This window comes from Lipotes vexillifer, unplaced genomic scaffold (genome assembly GCF_000442215.2).
Source record: "Lipotes vexillifer unplaced genomic scaffold, Lipotes_vexillifer_v1.1 scaffold371, whole genome shotgun sequence".
NCBI lineage: Eukaryota > Metazoa > Chordata > Mammalia > Artiodactyla > Lipotidae > Lipotes > Lipotes vexillifer.
Genome location: NW_006786304.1, coordinates 1,474,066 through 1,474,337, shown reverse-complemented (window position 1 = coordinate 1,474,337; position 272 = coordinate 1,474,066).

The window sequence follows — 272 nt, the reverse complement described above, 5'->3', positions numbered from 1 at the left end:
CACAGAGCGGTGCAGAGACCTGTCCAAGGTCCTGATAGCGGGAGAGGGGAAATCTCGGCTTTCTCCAGCCTGCACTTCAGTTTTCACCCAAGAATAACTGGACAGAAGAGGGCCCTGGGCTGACAGCCCAGGGAAGCATAGCTGCAGGGGGCTGCGGGGGGCCGGGGCGGGGAAGGGCTGAGAGGAGGAGATGCTGGACTCGGTTGAGGTCCGGAGCAAGGGGGAGCCCTGGGGGCAGTGCCAGCAGTCCCCTCCCTCAGAGACTGCCCCCT